We start from the raw sequence: 17,386 nt of genomic DNA on the forward strand, positions 1-17,386 counted from the left end.
ATCTAACACTCATATAAACTAGGCAAGAGACGGGAGGGACGAGGCAGGCTCTGATGGGAGCTCAGGCGCTCTGTTGTCTGCGGTTAGTGGAGGGCATGATCACACACAATGAGAGTGCATGGATTTTGGTAGAAACCTTTAAAAATGTTCTATTGAATACACAAGAAAGGTCAGGCAGTGACAGACAGATTGATAAAGATAAAACATAAAGAGAGCATCCACACGAGTACTGCTGTTTAAATCCAATTTTGTTCATTTTGACAGAGAACTATGTATGAGACAGTATAAAACCATCCTTAAATGTGGTAACTAACTACACTGCTCCTGTAATTATATGATAAAGAAGGTATGGTGTGTATATCAGTAAAACTAGAAAGAGGGGTCTTCTCTCTGCACGTTCACAGCAGCAGCAGGCAGTCTTAAGAAATAGTAAGCTTATTATCTTTTATTTGAACTATATATTGAATCTGTTGACAGCTTTTCAATACAAAAAGATTTAGAAAATACAGCTGATTATTCTATCTAAGATGTAATGGCAAACAATATATCTAGTTTTTGTTTAGAATGTAGCAAAGCACTTTAAGCCCCTCTGATCTATAGTAAACTAAACAATGCAGAGATGCTGATGAAATTGTTTAGCTTCAAATGATGTGCACATGTTCATGTTAATTACAAAGACAAATAATGAACCTTCCACCTGTACCAGGTATTAGGAGGCCATCACATACACTGAATGCCTTTAGTTTCTAACAACAAGATCGGATGCAGGCTTCACTTGAACCTCAAAGGCATTTGCCCTCTGACAGGCTCATATTAGGTAATGCTACAATAACAGCCTCCTTTCTTCTGGGATTTTCTCCCAATCTGCAACAAGAACATCAGCGATGTTGTGTTAAGTGTTGGGCTCACTCCAAATCAACCAAAAGGTGTTCGATGTTAGAAGTGTTCTGTAAAGGCAGTTAAGTTCTCCCATACCAAATTCAGAAAAGCATTTAATGAAGCTCACTTTGTGTACACATGCATTGTCACGTTGAAACAGTTAATGGCCTTCACCAAACTGTTGTCACAAAGTTAGAAGCACACTGTTGTTTTAGTTCCATTAAGAGTTCCCTTAATTGGAGCTAAAGGGCTTTGCTTATATTGGAGTCTGCCTGACATTGTGGCACATCCCTGCTTTTAAAAATGTCTCATACTGTAAGCTGTCACTGCTAAAATCACCTCCAACTAACCACTGCCACCCCAGTTGACCAAGCTTGATATAAGGTTAATAACTTCAATATAAAACATATAAAACCCCAATGAAATTGTAGCTCCATGACCAGTTGACCCCTCGTCTCTGACGATGGCTGTATAGCTGACTGACTGTTGTTACATAAGTTGAACTCAGCCTGGCACCGCTGGGACTTCCTTCTCCCGGTTAATTCGCCTGCAAAAAACAGACCAATGCCAGCGGCAATACTGAAGAGTTATAGAGGATGAGAGGGAGCATGGCAACTCAGATTGAAAGAGAGAATGGAACGGAGTGAAAGTCAGACAGAAGGAGAGAGAGAGAGAAGCAAATGGAGGAAAAAATGAGGAAGGAAAAAAGCAGACGGTAAGCACAAGTAAGAGGGAGACTGAAAAACAGCAGGGCAAGAGTGTTTGGCGAGCCAATTCCCAGATATCGACACTGCTTTGATTAGTAACCGGAGGGGACATTTTAATGAGAGGCATCCTTTAATCAAAGCCCAACATAACACAGCCCACCAAGCCATCTCATGTACAGGAGGGGGTGAATGATTTTTCTCCTGCAGAAGTCAACGGATGATCCTGCCGCTCTCCTTCAAACTGAGAAGGTAATCGCCTGCAAAAGTAGGATCAAACTTATTGCTTCAGATTAAACCCTCCTCCATAGGAGCTTAAGGAACTGTGTATTGATGATTTGCTTTGCACATTGGAACAATATGGGGCATTTTATGGTGGGACTATCTCCAATACCTGTGCAGTGATTGTGTGTGCTTGTGTTTGTTGAAGTCTCCAGGGGGAAAAAAAGAGCCCTCCAACTCTCTAAGAGTGACTTGTTGTTGTTAGAGAGTGGGAGACCAGGCTGGCAGAGTGAGAGAATACCAGAGGGGAAAGAGAGAAAGAGAAAATGACACAGGTGGAAAAAGAGGTAAGACCTTTAGGGACAAACAGTTTTAGGTGCGTGAAGTGTACTACGGGCAGAAATGTGTACCGCTGGTCTAGCCAGAGAGGGTTTGTCTCGGTGGTCTCCAGTGCGCTCATTAGGAAGCAGGGACAGCATCGTAGAACCCCTCCCTTCCCAAGAGATAGAAAGCAACTAATTAGAGGTCTGTCCTCCTCCCTGACACATCCACATCCCCTCTGGAGCACCACATTGAACCACTCATTAGTGCAACTCAGCTTACAACGAGGCAGAGTTTATAAGTGGATTGAAGGAGGTTTCAAATACAAATCGTGGAAAAGGTAAGATGCCGTTTAACGTATACTTTAATAAAGTTAAACATATCAATGCTAACTTATCTAACGTTCAGGGTTATTTTTGATAATACCAGGCTTATGCAATATTTTGGTTCAAGTACAATGCTAATTAACAGTTGAGCTCTCTATGGTTAATTCAGTTAAAGCTCCACTAATTATTGTTTTTATATCAACAAGTAGTATTTGAAAAGCGGTCACTCTTCTTGTGATATTTCTATGATGACTTTTTAACAAAGATTCTATAATCATCTTTAATTAAAGGTCCGGCATTTATGTTTGTCAGTTTGATCCAAACTAAATTTACAGGTGTGAAACCTCCCATGGACCACAAACCAGACCAAATAGCTAAACCGTGGTCCGATGAAAGGAGATGGTCTCAGTCCCGATCGAATGGAACCATGGTTCGGTTTGTTTCTAGTGTTAATTATTTTTCTGAGATGGTTGGGACTGTTCCAATTACAGGAAGTTCTGGACAATTATTGTCATTATAGCTATAAGAGTAGTGTTGCTTCTTTAAGATATAGCTCAATGAGTGTCTGGTCAGGGCAGACAGGTGTTGTCAAGTGGTAGTAAATATACTGTTTAGATTTCAATTTGTCCATGAATAAATGCTGCTGCTCCACAAGACCTAGTGGAAATGACTGTGTCTTGCTTCCCAATCACTGGGTGTGGGTGAAGTGGGTTAGCCCTGAAGTGAGCATCAACTTTGTAAAAGAAAGTATTTTCAAACCAATCAATTGCAAGTATAAAGACATTACAGTCATTTAGCAGAGGCTTTTTTCCAAAGCGATTTACAATCCAGATTATACCACATTCATACACGTAGGCACAGCTACGGGAGCAATTTTGGGGTTAAGTGTCTTGCTCAAGGAGACAATCGACATGCGACTAGCGGAGCCGGGGATGGAATCGCCGATCCTCTGATTGAAGGACGGCCCTGCTCTCCACTTAGCCACAGTCGCCCGACTTAGATATGTCATTGTTTTGAACTTTCCCGTTTAAGAAGGCCCTAAAAAAACCGTGTAGAAGACTTCAATTTTGTTGACTGATTTTATATAAATAAACTCAGGCACGTGAAATAAAAACAATGGCAACATGTAAAGCATGGCTTTCAAAATGCATATATAATGCTACTACATTAACTTAGTGGAAAGCTAAAGATTACATTATTAGGCACAGATAAGAACAATAACCTTTTTTTGTTGTTTTATGTTTTTTTCTACATCTTAGATAAAGGCTGTATTTCCTTATACTGTTATTAATTGTGAAGTTGAACGTGTTTAGTTTTCATTTGCAATAATTTGTCTGTGTGAGTGGAGTACATGTTTAGAATTGTGATTTATTTCCCTTTCTCCATCTCCCTCTCTCTCTCTCTCAACCCCTGTTTAGCCAAAACATCTATTTTCTTCTAAGGCATTGTACTAACAAGGGAGGAACACTGGCTAATTCTGCCTTGAAATTCTGGTCAATACACAGGCTCAGTGTTAGGATATTTGATTAGATCTCAATACCCTCGCATCTCTATTGCTTCCACTCCAAAAAACGATTTTGCTTGGGGAAGGGGTGTGTATGTGTGTGTATTGGGGTCGGTCTCTAAGAAAGGAGTGCTGCTGCTGTTTTATTGATTGTGACACTAAATCGCACATATACCATGGCACATCTCTTTCGTCTTCCTCTCCGTCCCAGACGCCAATGAATCAAAATCTGCAGATGGACGAAAGCAGAGCTTGTTAAGGGTGCTTTCCAGGGAACCTCTCCCTCAAACATCTGAAAGCCTCGCTCTGATCGATAGCTGTCTTTCTATGCTGTGTGTGCCTTTGCTCGGGCTTGTGACTAAGCTAAGCGTTGCTGTGCTTCAAAATAAACTGACTGAATTACTTTGTACTCCACAGGGATGCTAGACTTTGAGCAACGGCTGACACCAACTGACAATTCTCCTTAGTATTTTTTGAGAGAGACTACAAAAGTTGAGAGGTACACAGTAGGGGAGACGTACAGTGTATTTGAAAAATATTAGTACTGTGACTCATTTGCTGTATTTGCTCTGAACTCCAGAATGCTGTTTGAAATTGAACAATGAAGTTAAAGTACTGACAACCACTTTTGATTTGAGGGTACATCCATATCAGACAAGAAAATGAAGAATTTTAGCCCTTTTAAGGCACAGAAAGTATTTGGATGAGTTAAAATGGCAAAAAAATGGTCCTAATATTTAAAAAAGATATGATATATAAATATTATCCCTTGCAGTCAGTGACTGTCTGTAGTCCACAACAACATCACTAAACCTCTACTGTAGCCTTTGTCACTTTGTGCTTGTGTTTTGTTCAAGCCAGAGAAATACATTAACAACTGAGGCTTAGTGATTGACTTGTTCAGTCAAGATCATTGACAAGACTTACTTGTCTAATTCCTGCACATCTAGGTCCTACTGCATTCGCCTAAAATTGGGCAACTATGTATAAAAAGAGAATCCCAGACTGTTCCCCCAATTTGAATGTGAATTGTTATTATAATGATTTTTTATTTGTACTCAATGAGACAAGAGACAAGGTCCTGATAATGGTAATTTAGTACCAGGCTAATGGCTGCACATGAAACATTTGAGAAGTGGTGGTGGAAGACTATGTTTAAACTCTTAGTCAAGCATATATGAAGATAACACAGCAGGTTTATATGATTGATGGTTGATGTGGTTGTAATTTAAACATTTAGTCTAAGCATAATAGATATAGAAATCAGAGTAACCCGACAGCATGTGTCAGAGAGAACGGAATATATTGTTTGTCTCTCCACAGAGTTCTGGCAACCTCAAGGTCATTCACATAATGAGTGGCCCAGACTTCCTCTGAGGCATCATTCAACGTCTGCATGGCCAAAGGGCAGGAAGAGAGATGTCTTCATTTTTTACTTCCTCATGACATATCCAGCTTGGGAAGGTCCATGCAGACAATCACATCTCTAACTCAAAACAACCCTGTGATTTGTTTGGGGGGGATTTTGTAGGCACCATTGAAGAGCACTATAACTAATAGTTTAAACAGCATACATTGAATCCACAGTGTAAATGTATAGTATAAATTCAGATGATATATGATGTTGGCATCATGACACAAATGTCTTGTACTTTTGGCTGTTTGTTTGGGGGACATGCAATTCCAGTTTACGATGACATACTGTACTTTTGCAGTTTGAATGTACTTAGTTGCTTTGGACAAAGGAATCTGCCAAATGAATGTGACACAAATAGCCAAAATCTAAAAAGGCAAAATCTGCCAGAAACTTGTAATTTTTGTAACTTCATATTTTCTACAGTATGCCTTTGATCGATACTTCCAGGATGTCAAACTGATTCAGCAGCAAAAACAGGTTAAAAACATAAAGATAAGCTAAAGCCTGAAGTGAACCACCACATCATCGGGCGATCGAGACAGATGACAGGTATTAATTAATTGTTACAATCATTAAACGGCTAAATAAGTTGCGTGCGTAGCATTGAAGTGCTAACACTAGTTAATGATGTGCTATTATACTCTGCTAATACTTCACAGGTTTTTACATAGAAACATAATATTTCAGAAATGTATATCTCCTTCCAACCTCCTACTATTACACAACATTTAACAGTAAAAGCTCGAAATCCACAAAACCAGCCTTGAAATGAAGAAAGTATAAAATAGTTACATGAGAGTCAATGGAGCAGAGCCAAATAATTGATCAGAGCGAACCGAAACAACGCTATAATTGGCCAGTCTGCTTTCCAGGGGCGGGGCTTAGTGACAGGCTAATTATGCTGTCGCTCAAGCTTTGAATAAGCTCAGTCCTGGCCTTTGATTAATGACCTATACCATTATAGTCTCAGGCTCAAGTTTTTCACGGGTCATCTAACCAGAGAGACAAACCGATCTAACAAATATACTAATATAACCTCTTCAATGGATAGGTAATACATCATATTGAAAGACACAACATGGGGTATGTCAGAATAAAGATCAGACATTAAAAATATCCCATTGGGCATGTTCAATATATGATGACTCATTGGTTCAGTCATTTACCAGGCACAGCAGGGTATAAATAATAAAAAGCAGTGGCATTCTCCTTTTAAAATCCCTCCCATCACAAATCTAGAGAGTATCAGGGGTGAACACAACAAAGGGAATGTTATCTAACTTGTATGGTGTCTGACAACCTCTGCGAAGTAAGGGCAAAGACCTTCTCTCCTTTCTGCTTCCAAACTGTGTACGGAGGAAAGGGAGAAGGAAAGAAGAGATCTTCAGGTGGCCTCTCCTGCTCGTGTCCTGCTGAGATGGCCCTCCAAATTAGCGGTGGCCTGCTGTGAAGCCCCTGGTTAATATGCTCCAGACAGAGAGAGAGAGAGAGTGAAGGAGAGACGCATGGAGGAAACAGAAAGAGAGGAGACTGAGAGGAGAAAGGGAACATCAAGAGGATGGAGAAGACAAGGAGAAATAGAACAGAAAGTTAATGGAGGGATCAATGAATGAAGGCGTGAGAAGGAGGAGGAAGAGTGTGTGGCTATGTTTGCGTGTGCTTGTGAAAGAAAGAGAAGCAAACAAACAATCACACATGCAAAGACTGGTGAGGTATGCAGGGACAAAGGGAAAGAAGAAAGATAATATGAAAGAGAGGCAGACTGAGAGAATAAGACCAGACTTCAAGGTCTATAGTGGGTTGTCGGTGGCAGCGCCAGAGGACCTGAGTAGAATAGCCTCGGCATCGCCTCCTTGGCCAATTAATGTGAAGCTGTCTGGGTCCAGGGAAGCTATTAGACTCTGGAAGAGAAAAACACATTAAAAAAGAACAGGAAGAAAGTTCACCACTGCTTCCCCACAGTGGTGCGTGTATGTAAAGCCCCTTGTTTTTCTTGACTGAATAATAGTCTTCATCCCCACCCCCTTTAAAGCCCCTGGATGTGGACAGACCATCTCTGCTTTATTAACAATCTCACTAGAGACAGGACACCCAGCCGACAAGCTGCAGCCTTTATTAAAGATTCTGCAGAGTGGAAAGGAGTGAGCATTGAGATTCAAATTGAGGGAGACAAGAAAACACGGTGTGACCATAGCTTTAGTTAGATAGATGAGAGGGAGAGTTTATATTGATGTTAATCAAACAAGGAACTGTTTTTCTTCTAGTTTATTAAGCAGTGCCTTTACTCTCAGAAGTGTGTACACCGACTGCAGAGGATAATTGAGTACATGCGTGCATGTGCAGACAATTCATGGGTTAACATTGGTGTGTGCACACAAATACCTTGGGGACACAGATGTCAGTCAAATGGAATTCCTAGAAAGGTATTCATTATTAAAGCACTATCCAGCTACATGAAATGCATAAGATATAAACAGAATTTCCATAATGTTCTTCCAATAAGCATAATGACTGCGAACAATTCTGAATTTACAGCTAAGCATTTGTTAAATATTTACATTTAATTGAACTAAAGTGCTTATATGTATGGACCAGCTGTACCACATTGCTGGTAGGCATATTAAATAGGCAATTTAATACTCGTCTGAGCATCCTGCATTGTTACCAAAGCGACACCAGGTTTTGATTATTAACATTATTAACATCAAGATAGTCAGGTTGTTTAAAGCTGTGGGAGAGATTTGTTCATGATCCCAGAACCAAAACATAGATCAAAGGAATAAAACGTGTTAAATTCTCCCTTCACAGAAGCGTGTGATTATAAGCTGGAGACTGGAGTTTATTAATTGGAAGAAACCCATGCACTATGTATGGGTTTTAAATCAAATCAGTGAGAGGGATTTGCTTAATATTTCCCTCTATGCATTTTAACATAAAATGTGTTTCACTATAAATATATCAATTCTAATCTAATACCTCATAGTGGATATATTCAAACCTGGATTTGATGCAATTTACTTTAGCTTTGGGTGGCACCATTGCTCTGAAATTATGTCAGACCTAATGTATGTGCCACCAAATCCCATACAATGTATAACCTTTTCTGGCAAATATACAAAATCAATTGGTAAAGGAACCCTTTTTACTAAATCTCCGTTTTAACTGCAATATTTGGAAATGCAGACTTGTGTGAGATGAGAATTGTATCTGTATGTGTCAAAGAAAACCAAAATAAGCATTTTGTCTTTGGATGAAACAGGAGGTGGATGGGGACTTGAACCTAAAGTTGGTTGAAATTTGAAAGATGACTGCCCTAATTAAGTATTCAACCCCATGCTGAGATGAGATATTACCTTGAAATTCAAAACATACAAAGACAGTAACATGTTCTCAGCAGCCAAAAACAACAGCTCAAACACATTCATTATGAGCTAGCATTTGCTAAACAACAATTAAACACTAAAAAAGGGGACCGATAAGTTATCATTGGAGAGCTATGTAATTGGCTGGTGTGTTTCCACTCAAAACTCTGAGTTTGCATTCGTGAATATTAGTTTGGTTTGATGCCAAAAGAGTATCCCTGCTGTGTTGGGACATGGGAGAAAAAAATGAGCCATAAACAGAAGTATATCACAGCCCAGTAATTAACAAAATTCCTGCTCCCGTTGTGTTGGTGTGTGTAAAGACAAATGTTGCTGATAAATAGTAATAAATAATAACCTTGTACAGCTTGTTGGGAGTTAAAAAAAAAAATAAAAACTCTATTTCTGCTTAGTACTTGTGGAAGTCGCAGATATCCCGGGAAACTTAACGCCTTCTTGTCTGGGTTTATAACATCATCCGGAGGCGCTCTGTGTATTTCACCGAGCTGTATTCACTGTGTCTAGCAAGCCACACATTTTTTTGCTGTGATTTAACTGCAATAAACAGATAAAAAGGGATGGCGAAATAACTATGTAATGATTCAGATTTGTAGAAAGTTTGAATTCATGTTTGGTTAGTTTTCTCCGCAAGACGACAAGCAAATAACTTTTAAAATACTTGTTTTATCAATGGAGCTCGGATCCTGTAAGTTTCCCCACTGCGGGACTAATAAAGGATTATCTTATCTTATCTTATTGATCGGTGCTATTTTATGCTAACATTGTAGCAGCTCCATCAACACTCAGAATAACGTCATCTAGACGTAAATACAGCATTTTCATTGTTTGTACCATATGGTTTATACACACATTTATATACATAGTTTGGTCCGGTCTCTACTAATATGAGGTATCGTAGAGCTCTCGGTGAACACAGACAACTACAGCATTTGTTTCCTGATTTAACAACGGCAGGACGTCAGTGATGACAGGAGGAGCATCTCAACGCTGATAGGCTATCGTGCCGCAGCGTCAATCGCGCCGCGATAGCATAGCCTGTGTATAGACTTTGTATGTAATCTACTCGCCCGAATAATTAGCGCCGTGTTTGGTGTGAACACGGCATAAGTGAAGTGGTTCTATAACAGTTTACTCTCATTGATTGTGCCCCCTCCAAACCTCAATGACCACCCTCCGTTCTGCATCCACAGTTCTTGGGTTACTAGGTCTTCTTCATCGCTTCACCTTCTGTCTGGAACTGTCCTCCCACGTCTGAGTCCCTTCCCTCTCTCTCTTTGTTAAAGAAATCATTCAGAACTCAGCTTCAAATATTTGCACATTTCTTGTTTACTTATAAGAAACACGCATTCAATTAAACAGTTGCCAGGACAATAGTAGTTGGGGTCAGAAACAATCACGATTGTAACTATGTTCACTAACCAACAAAAGTTGGCCAGTTTCCATATCCAGACTGGGTTTTCATGAGCATTTGTCTGCAAATAACACATGATAAACTCACATCACTTAGGGAAACTGATATCATGGAACGTGATATCATATGTTAGCATATCATTATCTAGGGTTAGCATTTCTATGCTACGCAAGCTACTGAAGGTATACTGAATATGTTCACCACCGCTTTTGCTTTTTTATGAATGTGACAGTGAATAACAACCATTCCTGCTTCTCTCTGAAAATGCTTTTTCGATTTTCCACAATTTAGATAAGCTAAATGCAGGGAGTGACGTTAGTGACAGTGTGGGCTCAATGGTAACTGACAGCTTGACTAAGAGGCAGCGGGGGTGGGTCTTTTCAATGGTCAATTCAGAGGTCTGGAATGCTAAATCATAGCACTATCTGGATTGACCCTCTTCTCCTTTTTGATCCGTCCTTTCTGTTTGTTCTCCAATTGGCTCACAGAATCAGGGTGAGGGGTACTGTGAGGTAGCTCATCAGCCAAAAAAGTCCCACATTTTGTGCACAATTCATATACTAAATGTACTGCAGTCTGGCTCCATGCCTAGGAAATACTGTGAAATGAAGCTGTTTTCTGCAGTTAAGGTGTAAGAAATGTATCAGGTTCAGATACTTGAGACATACAATGTTCTATTATAATTCTACTGTGAATGAATAAAGGAAGACTTGTGTGCAATAGTAAGGCAGACAGTAATAATGCAGTACAAATGTGTGATGGAGATAACTTTAATGGCTTTCTATCTGCAGTAGGTCATATGTTTGAATTCGTCACATTAACTGTTTCATGCAAAATCCTGCTTCAGTCCAATTTAGTCTGTCTGATAAAGCAGAAACTAGTAAAATTAACATAGTTAATAATAATAATACGTTATTATTAACAAAGAAATGATTCAGAATAATCATTCGTCCAATCTAGGCCTCGTATATTTCTCATCTGTCTCTACTTTCCTTTGCCCATCTTCCCACAGTGGATTGGCTGAGGTGCTCTCCTCTGATCACATCTTTTTCTCAATTTTTCGACCTGATTCTTGCTGTTATGCAGCCAGTATAAAGCTGTCGGCTGCTGCTGCCTCCCCAAATCTTCTTTTTCAAAAGCTGTATTGTTGCCGTCTGTCTCTGGCACTCAAATGCACATTCACACACACACACACACACACACACTCTCTCTGGCTTAACACCAGATTCTGGTCTTATCTGGTCAAGTGTGTTTACCACTGCAGTACACCTTAAGTTTACGCTGCAGGTGCCCAATATTTTGCTGAGAGATTATTTGAGGGATTTGTGCCTCAGGTATACTTTTTTCTCCATTTCAGGAGCACATTGGGGATAAGTGCCTAATGTGTTATCCATGATGGTCTGGTCCGGTTCAATTCATTTTCTATTGGTTAATCATTCAATCACTGATCAACACGGCACAGCCCGATATAGCAGCAAAAAATGTGAAATCAAGATGGAGCTGTAGAGTCATTGTTGTGAAAGTGCTGTCCATCCCTAAAGGCCTCTTGCTGGTGAATTCTTTTGTCAATTTGTCTGTTCCTTTCTTTTGTCCCACACAATTTTAGTCATTGACAATGTGACAAATATAAATGCTGTCAATTTCTAAATCCAGTATGCAGTCTCAGAATACAATTATTTTATCAATGTGAAAGAAATATATATGTTCAGCGATTGATATAGTCACTGATATCACCCCAGGTTACAGTGTATTCTAATGCAGGAGTATGAATAGATTTAGAAGTGCAGGGTGGTTGGAGGAGGATATTATGAAGAGCCTGACATGTCTGACAGGCTGATGAGAACTGGAGATTAAGGCCTACGCTGTATCTCACCTCATGTTGATGTGTTCTCTTGTGCAGGTCCTGCCAGCTGGGCTCAAACATGATGACTCTACTGTGGTAACGAGCTGTCAGCACATAGAGGCAATGCTATAAAAAGATCTATCACTGCCAGACCAACCAACGATTGACCATTTCTCAGTGAAAGTTCAGAGACAAATAGGCTCCAGTCAGTGTGAAATCGGTAAAGAAAATAAAAAACTAAAATGTCTTCATTAAATAAAAGAAAAATAATCAAAACTCCCAATCTAAAATCTACATTTCCATTTTATTACAAGCCAAGTGTAAAGTCTTGATGAAAATGTTTTTGTAGTTTTTGCCTAACTGTAAAAAGAATATTATATGTATAGTGTAGGGGTAAAGTAAAAAAGCTACTGTATCTGTTACTGTTAACAGAAATATCTTAATATCTTGGCTTACAACAAACGTTTCTGCATCTAAAATGCCTAATTTTCTTGACTAAACTGTGTTTACTGCGGACAATTACACTCGTCATACTGTGTAGATATATATATATATACAATTAATCACAAAAACAAAAGTTGTGTTATTGTTAAAGGTGTTGAATTCTAAATTCAGAGCATATCTGGTGTCTACACACGGCTTTCAACATGGCGATGACTGAGCTGGTAGCTTGCAGCTAAGGCTGCTAACAGTGCGCTACGCTTCAGCGACAACGCCGTAGGTCAGGATGGCATTATGAGTTGTACCCGTCGCATGAGGCAGACAGTAGGGCCCAACTTGCAACTTGACTTGCCATCTGTGTCTAAAGACCTGAGATTTGAGACAGCCATGCTCCCAAGGACTCTTGTTATTCAATGGACAATGATCTGAGTGATAACCTTGGTAACTAGTCACTGTCAAAATTTGCCAAATCTGAATTTTAAACATTCTGGGGCTTGAGGGAGATCTCCTGATTGATTATATAAATCATGTGTCTTCTGTTAAAGTACAAACTTAGAAAGATGGCAAGTACTGCTGTCTTTAAACCTTCAGTCTGATTTCAAGCGCACAGCTGGTAGGTGTGCTTTATTTACATGATGTAACAGAAGTGTTGTTAGGACACGGTGTCACTCTTTCTGCGACTGAGTTATCTGCCATCATTAAGTTGTTGTGGAATTATTTGATTTTCAATCAATGGAGGTTGTGTTGTGTGTTTTTGTTTCACAATCAAATATTCATTTCTAAAATCGAAAGTCTGCTTTCTTTGCCATTTAACCCTAAATTGCTCCCGAAGGCTGTGCCATTGGTGTGTGAGTGTGTGTGTGCCTAAGCATTTAGATTAGATAGTGATGAGCAGGTTGGCAACCCTCGGCTATCAGTGTATGAATTTGTGTGTGAATGAGTGTGTGTTGACATGTAGGGTAAAGCACTTTAAGTGGGCGGAGGACTAGAAAGGCGCTACATAAAAGCAGGTCCATTTACCGTGTACCATGATGTTAGACAGATTACCTCAGTGTTTTCTCATGTCACATGCTCTAAATGTTTATCTCCATGCATTGTCAGATTGTGGATTTTTATTTTTTGTGTTTTTTTATATTGCCAACTTTCAATAACACATTTAGACTAAAAGGCATTACAAATTGATCATCGATCATTTCTAGTACATTTGTTTCTATTTCTCATCATGCTGTGACTGCATGTTCCCTGTGACTATAGGAGACTGAATAGAAAGTCTGAATATTAGTTTATTAAATACTTTGACAGACAGATATTTTCTATCTGCTGATCGAGTTTTTAATAGCACTGCCAGGGAAGAAAATACAAAACAATATGAGATGATGGATGAGACTTATTGCTCAGGAAATGAAGAAGAAATAAATGTTGTTTTTTTATAGCAAGGTGTTTGCATTTATGGGCTACTTCGCAAATGAAACAAGGTTGCAAGAGAGAACTTCAGGAGCTGTAACCAGAAATGCCACAAAATAAATTGATTATCAGAGCTCAGAGTTTGAAGTTTGTGTGTGTGTATGTGTGTGTGTGTGTGTGATGTTGGCTAATCTGGTAATTGCCGTTACATGTTGTGAGAGAGTAGTGGGAGCTGCATTACATATTTAGAGTTAGTTTACTAATTGCTTAATTATGATTCTGAGATTGATTAACGTTAACAACAGACTTAACCATGTACATATGGGGACTGCCCATCACTCCGACTGCCCATTGATCCAAAACCCCAATAGTCCAAATTGTGATATCAAAATCTCAAAATCTGCCTGGACTACGGTAAATATATGGAGAACAATTTCAGTACAAGGCTACCCAGAGCTTTATAATCTGTCCCACGGATTGATACTTGCTTCACCTTTTCCATCCAATGACATCACAACATCCGGTTAAAGGTCAGCCAAACTGTCACAGACAAATCGAGCAATAAAGCAGTGCTGGAAATCCATTTATCTTTAACTAAATTACCGCAACTTCATCATCATCGTCATTGCAGCGCTCAGCTTTTGGTTGCTTAATAAGAGCAGGAGTGACAGGGGTGTAACTTCCCAAACACCTTGGACAAAAGGATGAAAGCGGCGAGGCTGGCGTTTCCGCATTTTTAGAGGCAACAATTGAAAATCCCCTTAGTGGTTACTTTAATTTGATATTCTAAGTGCATTTTGTTGCAATATACCTTTATACTATTTCTTAAGAAGTTTGAATGAGGGACTTTTACTTGTAAAGGAGTATTTGAAGATTGGGTTAATGTCATTTTTACATGGGTATAATGAGGATTTAGGTTTCCAAATGTTATTATATCTGTCGGAGGCCAGGCAAGGGCCTGAATGAACCCGATACCTGGTACTGCTCTCTTCTTCGTTCGCGGAGGGGAAAGAGAGGTTTTTCCAACTTCTTGTCACACATGTAATGTGCTTTTCTGATTATTGGTCCTTGGACAGAACTCAGGGAAAGCATTATCCATAAGGAGTGCCCTCAATGAATGACCTCATTCTATATATAGCTTTTAGTAATGCAAGATCAAACTCTTTGTATAGCACTGGCCTCTCTTTTTGAGGACAAGGAAGTGCAAGCACTCTGCCCAAAAACCTGTTTTCCATTTATCTTTGCCATCCGTTTGAATATGTGTTCAAGTTTTGGGAGTCTGCACATTTAAAAAAGAGCAATCCCAACAAGAACTAACACTATATTTGCTTTCAATTGAGTTCCAACAGAGAGCTGCCCAGATGGCCCAATCAGAAAAAAGTCTGGCAGTCGCATCTGGAGCCAGCAGACCAGATGGAGAGTTGTGCGGATATGGGTTGAGTCATAAAAAGAAAAAGGAGAATAAAAAAAAGATCTAAGAATGAAGGAGAGACACCCCACCTTTTGTAATATGGCTGTTTCCCTTTTGGCATATTGGCTGATAATGAAACATGGCCAGGTGGATGGTTAAGATGAGTAATGTGAGTGGCTATCATTGCTCCAATAATAATGACACTGACATCTGATACAATCCTGGATACCTTTACTCTCAGATTAAAATTCCATTTATGTTGTAGTTTCAAGTATGCAGATTACTTTACAACTCAGTTTCAGCACAGTGCATTTGTCATGAGAACCACGAGGGAAAACAACATTTGTCACCACCCACACTGCTAAAATCCAGCTAGGATTTATCACAGTATCTCAAAAAGTATACATATGTAGAGCAAGTTTGGTACATAAGGTCGCAATACTGCAATCATAGCATTGTGTGTTGTTAGCTTGGATGTATAGATACCAGGAGCTGTGGTCAAACTCAGAGTGGGAGGCTTGCTGAGGGTTGCACTGCAGACTCAAATTTGAGTGCAATCAACTAAACATATTCTGAACTGAAATCGCTCAGCACTGTTAAGATTGAAATTTCAGTTCCTATCTCTCCAAAGTGCGGTGGCCAACGATATTAAAAAGCTTCCAGATCTAAATGATGAGCATGAGCTTATGTCCATAGCAAAGGCTTAAAGGTACAGGAAACTTCTATATCTACATAGATGTATATGCTATATATTGCGCAAAGCATAGCTTAAACGTGTTACACTACTTTTTCAAACTAGCTTGCAGTGTTGCTTCTCTCAAAAGAAGTGCATTGTTGCTGTACTTTATCTTAACTACTTCCAAAAAAGAGTAGGTTGGAACCTCCCTGCTGAGACTACAGTTTCACAGTAACTTCGCAAATGACTATGCAAATGACAGCATGAATCTAAATGCAAGAACACCTCAAGAGAAGTCAGGAGCATTTGACACATTTGATTTGTTTTCAAACTTCCACAAAACCATTAATTCAGGAAAATGTCCTGCCACGAAAAAACCTGTACAGGACCATGTTGTGTCAGACTCCAAACCCTCCGTATCCAGCAGGGCAAAGATTGATATCAAACTCTCAGCATTACCAGGAAGGATGCAACACAGCAAAAAAGCTACGGTGTTACTGTGGGGAGATAAGGGGTGACGATTCATCTGCCCTGACTTTCTGGCTGACTGTGACAAGTGGCCTGGCCTTGGCCTGAGGAGTAAGTGAATTTAAAACAGGACATAAACAGAGAGAAGTGTTAATTTGACAGCTTCTGCAATGTTGTAGAAAGGTCTTAACATGACGAATGTGAACATGTTTAAAACGAAAGTGAAACCTAATTGCGTCAGCCATGCCACTATATTTACACAAGCACAGCATGAACGATAGGCCAACAACTTTTCTTGAGTAAATTTCTCTGCCGACTGAGACAAAGCAGCCAGGAGGACAGAGGACAGAGGACAGAGGACAGAGGACAGAGGACAGGAGGACAGAGGACAGAGGACAGAGGACAGGAGGAATGACTGATACTGACGGATGTCTGTGTTCTTCATTCTTTATAAATTTATTTTCTTTTATTGACATTTTACATTTGTTTCCAGTGAGATGTTAATTACTTTATATAAGGACTTTGCTGTTGTAAACATAACTGTTACTGCTCGAGAAACAATATTTAGCTATATCTAAATTATATATATAATATATTATAATAATAATATTATTACTTCTAATTCTGTTTAGTAAAATATTATACATCTTTTAAAAACAATTATTTAGTCATGTAGAAAAAACGATTATTGATAAGAGTAGCCACTAGTTGTACTAATATCCTAAAGATACCTATCCCATTGTAGGCTCTCCATCACGCTTGGAGAGGGAGGGGCTAAGCAGAGGGGTATTCAGTTGGTTGCGACCTGCCACAAACCACTAGGTGCCACAAAAACGTACACACTGTCTCTTTAATATCAGCTAACAATATCACTGATATGATAAACTATGATAACATAAATATTGTGGACACAAACAATACATCCACATTTGCCTACAGCGATTGTCCTATAACCATGGAAATAAAAAAGGAGTAG

This window comes from Pholis gunnellus, assembly GCF_910591455.1.
Source record: "Pholis gunnellus genome assembly, chromosome: 1".
Taxonomy (NCBI): domain Eukaryota; kingdom Metazoa; phylum Chordata; class Actinopteri; order Perciformes; family Pholidae; genus Pholis; species Pholis gunnellus.